Source organism: Chamaea fasciata, unplaced genomic scaffold, assembly GCF_029207755.1.
Source record: "Chamaea fasciata isolate MVZ Bird 193981 ecotype frontalis unplaced genomic scaffold, bChaFas1.0.hap1 SCAF_2, whole genome shotgun sequence".
Taxonomy (NCBI): Eukaryota; Metazoa; Chordata; class Aves; order Passeriformes; family Sylviidae; genus Chamaea; species Chamaea fasciata.
The window spans coordinates 20,520,541-20,536,537 of NW_027094087.1; the positions used below are offsets into that span (position 1 = coordinate 20,520,541).

At 38.0% G+C, this 15,997-nt stretch overlaps 1 protein-coding gene across 3 annotated transcripts in view; it reads left to right on the top strand.

The window, feature by feature from the left end:
- The window catches only part of CMSS1 (cms1 ribosomal small subunit homolog), a 221,130-nt gene that overhangs the window by 1,090 nt on the left and 204,043 nt on the right, over window positions 1-15,997 (top strand). The window lies entirely within an intron of this gene.

Consider the following 15,997-nt stretch of genomic DNA (forward strand, 5'->3'; position numbering starts at 1 on the left):
CAGCCATTGCTCTTTGGAGTATGGTGCTGTGACTGATTTGTCTTCTTTTTCCCTGATAGTTGTTATACCTGGCTCATACACTTGTATTTTTTCAATGTGTCTTGAAACCACGAGCTGTAAGATGTTTTGTCTGTGATGCTTACATTTAGTGTGAAAATTTAGGTAGATCTAGGCACCTAAAATGACTTTAGACTTTATGGTGCCCTATTTTATTGATTGTTTTTTGAATTTCTTTTAAATACAATATTGGCTAGAGTTGGGAACTACTGGGAGTTATGTGTACCTCTGCAAAGACTCCAGTTTCTTTAGTGTCTTGATAATTGGTGCTTATTTCCTTTGAAAGCTACTTGGAGAATAGTTAGAGAGAAAGCAATATAAAAATTGTATATATGTAATAAAGGGGGCTCACAAGACCTAATTAGGCTTCTGAGCTTTTAATTTTTATTTTTAGTCTCATGTGGGTTCCTTAAGCAGTCCCAGTTCCAATGCTCTTCATTAGGAATTTTTCTTAAGAGCCTACCTGCACATTCAGCAGCCTCAGGTTTCATTTGGGGTGGGTGGTTAGCTGACTGGTACAATGTTGGCAGCTTTCCTTTAGAGACTGGATATAGAGCAAGACTTTGATGATAAACTTTTGACATAATGGATGAACCATCTGACTTTGAGGTGAGACTGTGAATGACAACTTTTCCAGTTATGAAAAACCCCTTGGGATTTTTGCAACAGTATTTTTGAGCTACTGAAAGAATTCAGGTGGAACATAACCTCTGGAGGTGTCTAACCCAATCCTGTATACTTTACTCCAAGAACATTCTTTGTGTGTGTTGTGCAAACCAGGTACTCTGCTGTCTGCAGCCCACCTTTGTAAACTTGTTGGCAGGTTCTTTTTATGGAGCCTGTTGTTGGATGAAGTTGACACAAGCTATCAGTAAACATAAAACATTTGTTACTTTTATTTTATGTAGTTATTTTCCATGAAAACCGGTAAAATCAAAGGTTAATTTGCACAACATCTCGTCGATACTGTAAAATGCTTTAAAATCAGTTGGCGTAGGAGGGGAAATCAGGGTTCACAATGTATGATGTAGGCAGCAATACAAGAAAATAATTGCACATTAGCGAGCACCTTTGAAAGACTTGGTCAGTTTTATTTCTGTGAAACATCAAGTTTCGTTAAAAAAAATACTATCCAACCTCATTTGCTGACCTATTTAAAAATAACATCTCTGCCATAACTGCAGAATTCAAAATGTACTTTTGAAATACTGATCTTTTGCCACATCCTTTAAAATTAACCCTAGAATAAGCTCTGACTACAGAATCTTCATCAGAACTTAGCTCTCAAAAAAGTGTTAGATTTTAGCCGCTTGTAGTTAGAAAAGGCTACTTTTAAAGTGAATATGAACATCGTTCATACACTCCACCTAAAGAGTATGAAAACACAAAATATATATAAATATATATCCTGGTGTACGGATATGTAATTCTAAATTTGCTTTTGGCCATATCATTGGAAGTCATTATTTTAGAGTCCCTATTAAAGATTAAAGGTAATTGCTCTCACCTTAAGACATGAATGTTTACCCTGCTGCAAGTGATATGTAGGTGTAAAAAAAGCCCAGAAAACCCAGGGAAAAAAAATGCTGAAGGGATTACCCATCTTTTTTCCTTGTCACGTGACAAAACCTAAACAGTCTTGCCTGATGATGGTCTTCAGCAAACCTTTGAGATGCGATTTGTGAAGGGAGTGGTTAGGCGTCGTTCTCTACTTAGCAGCGCAGTTTAGTGTTACATGTCCCACGTCATGCAACTGCCGGACTTCCTTACCTTCCTTTTTTCCCGTTTGTGCCACAACTTTGTCCAGTCTTTCATGTGATTTTTACATTGCATTCAGAATTACAAGGGGAAGGATAAGGAATTCGGAGGAGTTTATTTCATACTGGTGAAGGACACCAACTTTCCGCTTCCCTCCGTGAACAGAAAAGAGAAACACTCACAGCGCTATAAATGTCGGGATCTTGCCTGTAACCAGTGTGCCTCATCTCCCAGTCAGTTTGAGGGAGAGGGATGGAATTCTATTTTTCACAAATTCTTCCAGTTTCCTCCTTTTTAGTTACCACTCCTTGTCGTTCATTCTTCATGCTTTCTGTATCGTCCTTAATCCTGTAGGAGTGTAGTATCCCCATCTGTCAGTTTTAGATCCTTAAGTAGGATCTACCTATGAGGGGCATGGCCCTCTTAGGTAGAAACTGATTGTGTCATTGCAAGACAGGAACAAAACTCTTGTATGTCAGCAGCACAAATAGATGAGAAGTATAATGTGGGACCACAGAGGATGATTTGGCAGTGCTTGTGGGGTCCTGTGTGGGCTCTAAAGCAAAGGATGCTATTGCAGGATTTGGTATCTTTTGCCAGGGGTTCTCTTTTCTTTCTGCATACTGAAGGGTGCCAGTTAACATGAAATTGTAATGTGTGATTTGCTGCTATTGAGAAGCAGACTCTTCATGGTAGTGCATTCAGTTGGGAGCGCTGTTGCTTGATCAGAGCTGAGGTCTGTGCTGGGCTCTGTGTGAAGAGGTTTGTATCTTTATTTTGGCTCATCCATGGCTTGCTGTTCCTTGTAACAGAACTTGGTCAGTCCTTGAAGATCTTTCTGATAAGCATGCCAAGTTGACAGCTGCTTTTTGAAATCTGTGTTTCTTCACATCAGTGTCCATTCATTCTGCGAGTTGCAATGGTGGGCTTCTGTGAGCTGTGTTGGGATCTGAGCATACATGATACAGACACTCAGAACTTGATAGCTGCACATCTAGTGAATACAACGGGAAGACTTTCCTTTTTACGGTGGAAAAGTAATTCTTTAATGTCTGCATATTAATGCAGGTGTGTCTTCAGTAGACTCATCTTTTAAAACTTTTTTTAAAAGTACTTTTTGAGAATTTCTTGTGAAGCTGTTGAGGAAGGCATAGGTTTCTTGAGGATTTGCAAAACCAGTCGCACAGCAGTGCTAACATGTTGTACTGTCTCAGTGGTTAAGGTAAATTTTTAGCTGTGAAATAAAAGGGAAAAGTCGGGTAACTGAAAGCATCAGAATCTCTCCTTGCTTCAGCTAAAGGATAGCAGTTCTGGCTATGGCACTGTGTTCACCACCAGCTTTTGCTTTTTTTTAGGAATTAGGATTTGGCAGTTCTTAAAGAAACACCTATGTGTAAGGAGTTTTCCCACGTATTATCAGTTGAGCCATTTAGACTGTTGGAATGCACTCTGTTAGGGGAAGAAGAATGAGGGAGACATTAATACCAGAGAAATAAATTAATTTTTATATTTTAAAGCAGTAACTAGTGTTAGTTGGTATTACAGGATTCTTGTGTGGGGGTTCCTTGCTGTAGTTGTAGCATTTTGTTAGTCTTTCTAACGTTCTGTAGAACAGTGAGAAATTTTCTTGCAGAGCAACAATTGCTATTTTTCAGAAAATTGGAAACAACAAGCATAGTCTCTTGTAATGTTTTTGTTTGTGTGTTTTGTTTGAGGTTTTTTGTGTGTGTGTTGGCTGAAGGGAAACCTTGAATTTTAATTCATTTAAAGAAGTTACGCTTTAAGAAAAGCAAAAACGCAAATTCTGTCATGCATGAACTAGAATTTCTTGTGCAAAGACTTCAGTTGAAAAAAACCACCCTTCACTAGGAGCCATGAATCTGGTTACATATTATAAGTGAATGAGAGGAGTTCAAAGTAAGGGCAAAATTGTGAAGGAATGCAAGAATAAAGTTGTACTTCTGTGTAAGCCACAACTTACTGTTAAGCTTGATACTAATTTTAATCAGTTCTAAAATACTGTTTTAGTAAACTGAAATCTAAATACTGTAGTCCCAACGGTGAGAGTTTATACAGCTGATGCAAACAATGTCCATCTTGATTCTTGCATCTGTTTTCCTAATATAACATCTGCATGAATTGGAGTGGAGATAATCACACTAGTTAAGTCCTTGAGGAGGGAGTTGCTTATCTTCATGTCATGCTTTTAAAGTGATGCTTGGCACAGAAAGGATTGCTGTGCATTTCTCTAAATTCAATATATTATACGAGAGCAGATTTCTCTATGCCTTTCTTCATTCCACCCTTAGTGTTGAACTTAAGGTGTCCATACCAAGACACTTCTTGGCTAGACCAACTTTGAAAAAATGCCACCTTCTGCAACCCCTCTTCATGTGATTGACCATGTTTTTATAAATCTACTGAGATAACCTTACTATTGTTCCTTGTAGAGCATGTCAGAATTGAATTTATAGTAGAAACCTATTTGTGTCCTGTGCTCTTGTGCTGTGAGTGGCAAAATCTGGAACTGCTCCAGAAAAAACAGAGCAGAGCATGGTCCCTGCAGACATGCAGTAAACTTTGTCTCCTAAGAATTTGGCTGTCCTGATGTCCTGTGATTGGTGACCGTTGATGTGCTGACCATGTGGATGGTTTCTGATGTTTCCCCAGTCAAAACAACTGCTGCTGAGATTCAGATGGCTTAAATCCATTTTAATGTCATAGATCACAGAAAAGTTTTTACCTTCTCCCTCCACTTTGAAGGCAGGCTTTAGACACAGTCCTTATAATGCGTATCTTTCCAGAAGGGCTGTCTTGGAGTGGTTTGTTGAGATGTCCAGCAGGAATTTTGGCGGGTGCTTTGGTTGTGCTTACAGGCTTTGGTTTGGGGATCCGAGTTGGAATTGAACGACGGAAGGTATTGGTAATCTGGAAATAAACCGAGAAAACAAATCATGCATTAGGGAGGAGAAACAAGCGGTGTTTTTAGCTTGGTAGTGCTTTTTCCACTTTATAAACCTGCATACTCTGAGTACTTTTAGAACGGATTGTTTAAACTTCCTTTATCTTGTTGGTAATGAGACAGGAGCTTTGTATTTAACTTATCTACTTGATTCGTGAATGTCAAAGAATCTCAATGGATTGATACTCTTATTATTGGTAAATAAGAGGGATTTCCTGTCTGTCAGCTGACTATCAGACCTGGGAGCTGAGTGAGTGATACAGTGCAAAGTCTTGAACTGTGTGGGTTCTCTGAGTGAATAATCAGAGAACTCCCACATGCAGAAGCAAATTTTGATTCAGTCCAGCGTAGAAGGCAGGTCGTACTTTACTGTGAGAGATCATTCTTTGACAGTGACCAGTGTACACAAAATTAATGAATTTGTGAGACAGCTCTCCCTGCAGAACAATCATAGTCATATTAAATTGCAAAAAATGTAAATATGCCCCAAAAAGTTACGATGTGCACTGAAAAGGAGTGAAGAACTATAAAGGCAAGATGTTTGTTTGAAAAGTACCATTTTCCGAAACCAGGATTAAACATGCAGTACTCATGAGAAAACCTTTTTGCATCACAAGCATTTTTATATACCTTTTTCAGTCAAGCTAAGGGTGAAAGAACTTCACTTAATTAAAAAAAAATCATAAAACATAAATGATGTTCAAATGAGGACAATAGAAAACAGTGTTGGAATTCTGGTGACTTAATTATGAGTAAGAATGAGGTAGGTCAAAACGGGTTTTGAGAAAACTTCCTAGTGGCTATAATGGTCTATCTTGGCTGATTAAAAATAATCACAAATCAAAAGCTTGCCATTTACCTGTAGATAATTATGTATGACATCATTTTTCAATAGAATGAAGCTGAACCAACATCAGATCATTGCATGTGTTCAGCGTGGAGGAATTTGGGGAAAGTTTGCACTTTACAGATGTGCTTAATGAATCATGGGTAAGGAAAAAAATCAGCCTGGGCTTTATTGAAGTTTGATAATAAAGAGACAAAATGGTAACTGTCTCCCAGAACAGCATGGTATGTTTCTAAGAGTTCTGAAGGGGATGATTTTTAAAATTGCAGAATCCTTGTTAGCGATGTGCAATCCACCACTGAAATTGTTGGTGATGCTAGAGGGGTGCAATGCCACTTTAGAGTAAAGCTTCACAGAAGATTCATAAATGTAGCTGCTGAACTGATCAAAATGTAGAAATGTCAGTTAAGTAATGTGTTTGCCCACATGGTTACTAATTTTGTAAAAAACATCCACATTTCTTGTCAGGGATAATATTCCAGTCTGTTAGTCAGATATTGTTATATAGGTTCATGCTATTTGGATTGTTTAATGATGAGACCCATATGGGAGGGAAAGACCTAGGTAAGTTTAAAAAAAAAATCCCCTTGATAGCAGTCTCTAACAAAAGAATCTTGTGAGAGCAGATTTTGTGTGCCAACTATGGAAAACCAAGGAAAATTCTCAAGGTTAATAAGTGGCAAGTGGATAGGTAGCAAAGCAGTGAGCTAGTTTTTAATAGTATAATGGAGATAGCATCTGAATCTCACAGGAACCTCTGATAGTCAACATATTCATAAACTGCACAGAAAGACAGTACTGAAATGATAATATTTCAGGTATAGCAGGGAGAATATTAGAAGCAAGAACTGACAGTAATTCATGTTAGTGAGTAAAAATGTGTGTCAGTTTAGTGTTAACAATGGAAAAATAATATATGTAGGGAAAACTAGTTCATGTACAATAGTGACATTTATTGTAACTCAGGACACAGAGTAGGAATCTTGGAATCTCTATAAACTGTCCTAATTGCTCAGCAACTGGCAGTTGTCAAAAAGATAAGTTAGGAATTACTAGAACAAGAATAGAAGAAAACAAACCTCAACATTTTTTAGTGTGTAAATCCAAACCATCCTACATTGTGGATGTTTTGCTGGGTTTTGTCCAATCAGCTCAAGAAAGGGTATGCCAAAATGCAAAAAAGGTGACAAAGACTATGAAATGTCTTCTGAGTGAAGATAAATAACATACACTAAACCTTTTCAAGACTGGAAAATTGATGGTGGTGAGAAAAATAAACTACAACAGAAATGTGGCATTATGGTGAAGAGGGCAATTCTCTTGCATGTTTAAGAGGGCATCTGCTGGGAGTGGATTAAAGGTATGGGAAAAGTGTTTTACCTTGTCAGTGAGTTATGAAACCCATTGGGACAGACAATTTTGAGTTGATGATAGAAATTGGTTTGGAGAGAATTTATACTGATTGAGGGCATCCATCAAGGACTGCTAAACACGAAGATGTGTGGAGATTTCTGCTGTAAGTTGCAGCTGCCAGAGGCTGGGTTTTATGCTCTGTGTGCCTGGTACTTAACATTCAGAGACATTTGACACTGGTCACTACCAAAGAGGAGATAGTAGTCTGAGTGTCTAAAATCTCTTTCATGTTTTTATTTTTGAAAACAACATGTTTCAATTTGTAGCACTTTTATTTTTTTTTTAATGCCTTGAGAAAGCAAAGAGTTTGGCTTTCTAAGTGAGTAAGGGAAAAGGGGATGCATTTTTCTTCCCCTGTGTTTCTTCAAGATTTTACCTCTAGGTGGCAGCGAAGATTTCCTTTTGTGTTGCATCCCAGTATTTCACTTAAACCCGACAGAAACTCTTAGTTAAATGCTAAATAAACAAAATTAACATGCATTTTCATGGTAGGCTGGAATTTTAGCATTCATATTGTTAGTAGGAAAGGAAGAAAAAAAAAAAAAAAAGAAAAAAAAAAAAGAAAAAAAAAAAAAAGAAAAAAGGAATTCCCCTTTTGCCCCCAAACCAAAAAGCATTTTGCTTCAATTACTAAAGGTGCTTGGTTACGAACGAATTGATGTTGGAGGGGATGTGTTACTGCTGTGTGGCTTTCCATGAGTACTGAGTTGGAAGATTTTGCCTCTGACCATGTCGTATGGCCTGATAGATGAGGCACAATATTGAGAATAAAATGTTTGGGTTATTTGGGCTATTACTGGCAGTGCTACTGTGTGATGTAATTATAGAGATGATAGAAAATGTGTCTGTTTCCCAACTAAAAAGAATTACATTAGCCATCATTTGCTAAGTATGTTGAAGTGAATAGATGAAAATGTTTATGTAAAGTCTGGCATACTGAAGTGAGATTGTATCCCTAAGAGTTGTGTTTGGTTGTTTGGTTCAGGTTCTTTTTGAGAAGTGGTCCAGTTCAGAGATTCCTCAGGTTGCAGAGTAATTGGAGTATTGTCTGGAACTGCTTGATCAGCCGTGTCAGTACTTCAGGAAGGTATTCATAGGCCCAGATTTTTACAGGTTTTGTGCATCTGACTCTGGTATTCAGGCTGTAAGGTTTTATTGAACCAGTGAAAAGTTATGTGTTGAAATATCCCTGTGCTCTGGCCTATCGTTTGCACCAGAGTCTAGCTTATTAAAGCCAGCATTGACAATATGGCCTTCTGAGCCATCAGATTTAATTTCAAGCATTTTTTTTTTGTGATTCAAAATTACATATTTTGCAGTTCTGAATGACAGTATTGAATACCTCTACACTATTATCATTTAGTGCCTCGAGGTGCATTATAACTGATGGACTTGTCGAAGTTTGATCTGCTTACAGAGTTTGTATTGCCCTCTTTTGCTTGTGTCATGTTTGATTGTAGCTACAATAACTGAATTGCTCTAACTCCTGGCATGGGCTCAAACTTGAGGATAATAGTTGTATTATGGGGCTTTTTTTTCCTATGCAAATAAACAACTGAACTTGCACTTCAGTGGTTGTACCAGTCTAATTTCCGATGAAGGCAAAGATTTAACAAACTGGTCATCTAGTTTTCTTCCTCCTCATACTGCACTTAAAATTGGTTTGTTTTTTATCATTCATGATATATTGTTTATCACGATATAGAATTATAGATATAAATTCTATATCACATGAGATAATAGGAAAGAATAAATAATTTAAATTTAAGGAAAACACTTTTGACATTTAGCATTTGAATTCAATTACACGTGCAGCTAGATCAAGGACTAAATTTTATTTTCTAAAACATGTACTTGACAAATTATGAATCTCAGTTAAGAGTTCTAAACAGAACATTTTGGGTCAGTTGACTAGATCAGTGCTTAAGCTGCTGTAAGATGTATGCATAAAGAGGGAATGGTACTATGTGGGAGTCGTCTGGAAAGCACTTGGAAGTAACCATATATAAAATTCTGCATTGGTTTAGTTGTATGTATTCTGAAAATCCTTGTGCAATACTCCCAGGTCCTTCCCTGCTGCTTAGTGTAGAGGCATGTAAGCAGATACATTTGCCATAGCAGGATTGTATTTAAGGATGTCTGGGTTTTAGGCAGACCTGGATGACTGAAAACCACTAATATATAGATTTTGGTGAGCCTTTTCAATTTGATTTTTAACTATGCATGGGAAATCTGCGTGCACACCATTAATTACTTCAGTTCTTGTCAAATGTATGCATCCTTTCTACCAGTACATCTTCTCCTTCAGGATGAATGTTTTTAGTCTCCCTCATCCTTTTTTGAAGTCTCATTTGTATTCCGAATTTGCTGGCTTTGTGTTCATCATTGCTGTTTAGCTATGTCTCTTGAGTTCCCATCTCTAGGCCACTTTTCATATCTTTCTAAATTAGAGAAGAGAAAAAAAAGATGTTTGTTCTTCCAAAAACAAGCTGAGCTGCCTTTCATGTTTTGGAGATCCCTTGTGAGTTCCTGTTAATGCTCTTGAAACACCCCCAGAAACAAAATATTGCCCAGGAGTGACCTGTCTGAGTAGTTATGCAAAGTTACTTCCTTTACTTAATGTGTCTAAGTAAGCATCCGCAAATAATTACTGCAACAACAACAACCCCAAAAGCATTAAACTGGCCACTTTTAAATTAGATTGTGGTATGTCTGTCTGTAAATATAATAGCACCATATTGGTTCAAGGCATTAGGCTTGGAAAACAGCAGTGCTTAGTTGGAAAAATGGACAGTTAAAGCTAATTTTCAAGTCAAGCAGTGATCTAAAAATCAAGAAGGCTGCATTTTAAGTTCATTTTAAAATTAACTTCTGAAGCAGACATCAATTGCCTGTTATAGGAATTGGCAGAAGAAAGTGTGTTAGAGTGTGAACTGTACACAGGGCCTATCTATGTTTGTTGTGTCTTAGCAAATGACGGTGGGTACTTCAGGGATGGGGGCAAACGTTGGCACAGGTGACAATTGAGAAAATTTCCCACATTAATATGAAAATGGCCCTTCGAATTTCAAGAAGACAATGGAGAAATCATGCTCTGAAACATCAGGATGTGTACTGCAAACCCACCTTTTTTTCTCCCCTATGAGGACAGAGGTGGTTTATTTATATGGACCAGCTTTTTAACACAATGCAGTGCTTGCTTTAGGGAGTGGGCTAAGACAAGTGTGTGTGGGAGTGTCAAAGAGAGAAAATAGTTCTCTTTCTGCGCTGTTGAAAGAGTTATTTTGGTCCTAATCCTTTTCCTTCTGAAAATATGACATGTGCTTTGCTTCCTGTTTGAACTTTATTGATTTAAATGGAGGGGAGGATGTAGTATTTATGCTGTAAGTTTTCTTATTTGTTTTTCTATGTCATTGTGGCACTTGATCTAGGAGAAATAACTTTAGATAACATTCTTTCTCAGGGCTTAAATTTTTAGTTTAAGATATTTGAGTAACAGAGTATCATTTGCATCTTTAGTCAAAGTGTCCAGGGGATGGTGCTGAAGATCCCTTACTCACTCTCTTTGTGCACAAGCGTGCCTCTTGCCGGACTTAAGTTTGTTCCTGGATGATTGAATGTAGTCAGAATGAAAGCCAGGTCTGCAAGTGAGAACGAGTAAAGATTGAGTGATAAAGTTGAATATTCCCTTTGGTCTCCAAGCCAGACAGCTTTGGCTGAAATTTCTGGTTAGGCATCTTCAACTGCACAGAGCATTCAGATACTTCCTCTTCTTTACTTTTCTTTCACTAGATCCTGGCATTTGTTTTCTAGGAATTCAAAGTGAGGAGTCTCAATTGCTCTGAATTCCCTTTTATGCAGCACCACCTGTGTGACTATACTGAGATGTGTGAGCAGAAGCAGTGTAATCCTTACTCTCAGTAACTCATTAAGGGCAAGACCTAAGCCAGGCTGGTGTCTGGCTCGGCTCACTGCATTGTCACACCACTATAAACACCTCTGCAGAGGCAATATAACTCTACAATAATCTAGAGTCATAGTACTCGAGCTATTAAGTGGGAGAGCAGTTGGGTTTGTTTAATCTGGAGAAAACAAAACTGAGAAGAGATGTGATAATTGTCTTCTAATATGTGTTGCAGAGAAAATAATTTTCAAAGTCCAGTGGGGGGCCAGAAAAGAGAATACTGGAGTACAATTTCAGCAACGTAAATTTAGTTTAGAAATTAGCAAGACTGCTAATGACAAAGGTATTTCAGCCCTGTTCTAGATTCCTGGGTACCAATTGTCATTGCAGAAGTTTTTTAGAACTGTATGAGCTATTTATTTGGAAGGTTTTAAGTCAAGTTATAGTGAGGAAACAGGCTCAAATACATCCTGAGATCCTTTAAAAGCTCTATTTTATGCATCTTTTACTCTTCTGCTGCTATTTGCTTTATTACAGCCCTCTTGATTTCAATAATGTGGCATATTTGACTGAAAAATCTGTATTAATATCAGAAATTATTTCCATATATGTGGCACAATTTGTACTGTCACACTTAAATATGTCGCTGTGATCTTATTTCCTGAATGCAGAGTTTAAATCTGCTTTGTGGTGGCGGGGAAAAGAAAAATGGCTGAATGCAGAAGTTGTATTTACAGTTTCTAAAATTCTGTCTTGCTTTTCTTGGGACATGTCTTCATTGGCAAGTGTGATGACATTATTTTAAACTTCAGATAACTTAAAGACTCATTTCTAGTAGATAACTGAGAAGATGCAGGGAAGGGTAAGGTTGTATTGTGGGTTAACTCCTGTGGGATGAGGTTACCTGGGGCTGGTTGATCAGCATTGTCATGCACAGTGAACAGCTGTTGTTAATCTTCCTTTTGCCCCCTGAAAGTCCAAGGGGTCTCAGGCACCTTGACATGGTGCTTGGGGGTCCCTAGGAACAGAAGTGTGTGGCCTTTTTAGAATCCTACACACGCTGCAATAGCAGTTGTGGTCCGCACAGGGGAGTGCTGGCACTTACACGTTCCTGCAGGCACTTAGGTGTCAGTGCCGCTGCAGAGAACACAGCCTGGGCGAGACCAGCAGCCCAGTTGGTTTAAAGCTGCTTTGCCATTTGTCGAGTAAGATTCTTGGCAGTGGAGGATCATTCTGTACAGACTGGGGGCACGGAGGGATATTTGGTGTTGGGGTATTTTTGAGAAAGTTTTTAAAGATGTTTGAAACTGCGCTTACAGCCACGCACGCCTTTTAATGTGAAAACGTCTTCATTATCAATATTGTCTGTTCAAAAGCTTTGAGGATGTTTTCTTCATGTTAGCAAATTCTTATGTTGGAAAGGTTTACAGAGGTTCTGCATGGAGAAGGAGAAAGACCCTCTTTGCTTTTACCATCATGGCTTTATTCTGTCTGTAAGTAGGCTGTTTTCCTCTTGGAAGGCCACATTAAAAGATGTGTTAATCAGAGTCCTATTTTCAGTATATATTTTTCTCCTAATATATATATTATATAAAATTATAATTAAAATAAAAGACTCTCTACCTTTTATCCAGCTAAGACTGATGCTTCTTCAGGACAAAACATGACCTATAGTGGCTTGATTATGAGACAATCAAGGATAAGAGAATGTAGGTACTAATCATATTCAAAGCTGCCTTACTCCATTTTTGCACAATTAACTTCCTTCCCAAGAGAGATACAGAATTATTTTAATGGGACTGATTAATGTTTGTTGCATATTTGAAGTGCTATGTGATGTATTTGCATGCTAGATTTTATCTCTTCAGACTGGTGATGGGACCAGGACTTTGGCAGCGATTGCACTATAAAATGCTCCTTTTTCTTTTTTGCTTGTCCATTCAGTTATGCTGATGTAGCTCTTTCATAAAGCTGTGTTGTGATATGGATCCTGTTTGGTTGACGTTGTTTGGTTGGTTTTTGTTTCTCTCTTTTTTTTTGTTAATGAGGATTTGTGGTATGGCTTTTTGTTTGTGGTTTTGCTTTTGTTTTTTTAAATCCAGGTTAGTTTCTTGACCTGGTTCACAGTGCTGCCTTCTGGAACAGTGGTGACAGCACCACTGAAAGGGCAGTATTTTGTAATCTGGGTTGTGGTAGGGGCGAAAAAGGGGAGGGAGCTTCTTTGGCCCATCCCTATTTGAAGACCCCGTGATGTCAGACCACTGTGTGGCAAATGAAGAGACATTGATTAAAAGAGGTCTTTCCACTTGTACTCAAAAAGTGTTTCTCAAGAATACTTTGTGGTCAGAAGAGAACCATATTCAGTTAGCAACTCTGCTATTGGCTTTTTGGGTGCTCACGGTATTGTGGGTCATTGACTAAAGTGCTAGCTAGAGCACAGAGAGAATGTAGCTTCATCTTGGGGCCACTGGCTGCAGATCTGTGAAAACACTCCATGCTGGTTAAATTTTATGGCTTGTCTTTTTTGAGCAATTTCCCACTTAAAGTACTTGGTGTTAATTTTAAAGCAGTTTTATACACCCACTTGTGCTGTATTTGAACCCTAAGATCTTTTTCTCTTCTGTTTCTTGGTAACATAATGTTTTGGTAGTCTTTCCTTAAGCCTGGAGATTAGGCAGTTGTCAGTTTTTGTTTTGCCTGTCTCAATATCTGTTTCCTAGGGACAAAGTTATCCTGCAGATGGTTACTCCATTTCCATCATCTAACCCTGCAGCATCCGTTGAATCTTATTCAGAAAATAGAGCTGTACAATTCTGTTTCTGATTATTTTTTCCCTAGTGTGGGGAGCACGCCTTCCTAATCCTTGCATGAAATGCTTACATACAGATCTTTTTCTTATTACAGCCTTACATGCTGTCCCCAGACACCGTATTGGCTACGGTGCTTTAGCTCAGGAAGATTAGCAGTCTGCTCCTGTAATTTTTGTCAATTCTGTTTCTTAATTAGTGGCTTGCAGGAGGTCTTTAAATAACTTGAGATACTGCCTCATAGTTGATGGATGGGCGCCTTGGTCTCGGATTACCATTATCGCTTTGTATTATCTTCTTTTTGCTTCTCCTCCTTTTCCCTCCCTCCCCTCATCCATCCTCCCTGTAAGGACAAAAATTGCAAGTATTTCTTCTGAGAAATTTAATCACATAAAAAGAATGGCTGAAAAATGCTGAACACCAAAGTGTTGGTACTGCCCTCACTTGTGTCCATTTGATCATTCACTGAAATAAACCCAAAAAGATGAAGGAAAATGGGCTGGTGACTACTGTCATTTTTTAATCAATTCTCTCTCTCTCTCTTTCGCTGGGAACTAAACATAAAGGAGAAAGGGTAGATGTTTATACCTTAGAGATGCTTGCCAAGAGTTTTGGAAAAGAGAAGGATTGATATTATGATCTGCTGAAAACTGTTTTTATGCTCTCTTTCACAGTTTAATCCTTCTGATATATGCTTCTTGTTATGTGACCTTATTTCCCCATAACATTTAAATGAATCATTACATACCTGTCAGACTTTATGCTTTTTGAGCAACTGCTGAAAGCAAAAATATCTCTGCCTCCAAATTAACAGCAATACTTACCACTCACAGAGTAGCTGAAAGTCCTAGAAAAGCTGCCTTACTTGTAGAATTTTAAAATGATTACGCTTGATGTTTTTGTTCAGAGTGCTTGAATTAATGTGCAGATAACTTATTTAAATTTCTCCTTGTTCTGCTGTTTCCTTATTGTCTGCCAAGGAAGCAGGTGGCTATTCCCACTCAGCAAAATGGAAATACTCTGAAATATGGAGAGATGATCTGAACAACTCGAGGTTAATTTTTAAATCAATAATTTGATTCCTTAAGCTATGCTTTCTGTTTGCTATTTCATGATAAAAAAACAGCTGACTTCTTTCTGTTTAAACAATTAAGTTTCAGCTCTCAGCAAATACATCCAGGCGTTTATTTTCTTTGTTTTGAAACCAATCTTGGGAATTCAAACAGAAAGAACCTGCTTCATTGTGAAAATATTATTTTCAGGCAAAAATAATTACTTGATTTTTTTATCTGTTGGAATGACTGACAAAAATTTTGCTGTGAAGTCAGTTAAATCTACACAGGGGATGTTTCATCAGTAGGGGAACTCAAGCTTCCCTCAACCAAGGTGCGTTTTTAGGAAATGTAGCAATTCCATTTCCAGGCATGGCTGAAGCTTCTTACTTAGGAGTTAATGGTCAGGAGTGGCTGCTTCCTTTGTCTTTTGTTACTTAGACAGTTACTGATAAATCATTATGAGTTTAAGACAGGGACAGGACTACTGTCCTGTTAAATGACTATACTTATAAATGGTGTGAACTCTCATCTAGATTTTGTATTCAAATGTAGCTTTAAAGACTGAACTTCCTTATTCATAATAGCTTGGTAAGTGTCCAAAGGACTGTGTGTGCTTATTGCTATGCCCTGATTTGTACTTTTCTTTTATAAGATATTGTAATAGATGGCCAGGTGGTTAATGATCAACACATTTCTGTGTATTTTTGAAGGTAGATCTGATTTTTTTTCTACACACTTTTTAAGTCTAACTGAAGAAAATACTTGTGCCTCTGGAGGACAAGCGTTAAACCTTTAATTTTTGGAGAATTTGGTGTCTGCTAGTATGCTGGCAAGTGGCTACTTCAGTACCATGCTTGTAATGTGTTCCTGCAGAGATCTTAGGTACAGATCACCAGGATATGCAGTATCCCAAAGAACAGAAGTGCAGAGAATGTATGCTGAAGGTTCTGATTTTTGGGCTTTTAACTGAGGCCTGCAGCTAAGAATGTGCAGCTGAACGTAATTAGGTAACTTGTGCATATAGTTAACATTCTCTAAAAATGCTTTAATTTTGTTTTGCCTGAGTTCTGGCTGCTGTCTTCATCAGTAACTTTTGCTGAAGTTGGTGTGAGTCAAAGTTTGCTTTGCAGAATAAGACTATGTACTCCTTCTGACCCAGGTCTTAGTCAGAGCTCACTTGTGCAGCCATGGAGA